This window comes from Mesitornis unicolor, unplaced genomic scaffold (assembly GCF_000695765.1).
Source record: "Mesitornis unicolor isolate BGI_N332 unplaced genomic scaffold, ASM69576v1 scaffold23354, whole genome shotgun sequence".
Lineage (NCBI taxonomy): Eukaryota > Metazoa > Chordata > Aves > Mesitornithiformes > Mesitornithidae > Mesitornis > Mesitornis unicolor.
In genome coordinates, this window is record NW_010179703.1 from 17,804 (window position 1) to 18,682 (window position 879).

The window sequence follows — 879 nt, forward strand, 5'->3', positions numbered from 1 at the left end:
TGCAGAATTACCATGTCAATCTTCTCTACTTGTTTTTTTTTCTCCTTTTTCAAAGTCCGTGAAATTACTTTGTTTTGATGTGTCTTTGGAGGGCTGGCTCATGCAGAACAGTGAGTAATCCAGATGACCTGGGTCTGCAGGCGTCACCTCAGCAAATGCAAGGATAGGAGGAAACAGTAAAGGCCAAGATTCAACTGAAATACAATCGAGGAGACCTTTTGTATCTGCAGGTTTATGAAGAGTTGAGGGCAAGCTAGGCAGAACACTGGTTTGAAGGACAGGCTTTGTGTCCAGGGCAGTTCTCATGCTCAGAGAAACTTGTTTCTCTACAGTCTCTGTAGTTAAGCAGGACTGCGTGAAATGTGAATCATTCAGCCCTTCTCCTAGTAGGAATGACCGGGAAATGTTCTATCCCAGCCTCTCATCCTGTGTTGTGGCACTCCATAAAATCCAGTTAGGGCCCTGGAATGCATCAAGAGATGGAGCCAGGACTTTCTTGCTGAAGCTTCGTAATTGAAGGTCTCATTTTGAGAGGGCAACAAGACCTCAGGTCTTGTCTAGGCTTAAAAAAGGGGGAATTTAAATTCACATTTCCTACCTTAGAAAAGTGTCCTAGCCTGCAGGTGACAAGTCATTCTTTAAGCTTGTGGTGAATGCATAGCTGTCAAAAGAGGAAATCCTCCTTTTGCTGCTGCACTTGTGTCTGCTGGATCTCTCAGTGAGCCATTTTAAATCACTGAAATGGCAGGAAACTATCTCAGAAGAAAAAAGAGAATGAACCTAAACAAGTGGCAGAAGGCATCCTGCCATTCTAGTGAGCTGAACTAGTTTGAGGGTGACTCCAAGCAGCCCCAGAACAGGTGTAGAGGGAGCAGGAAT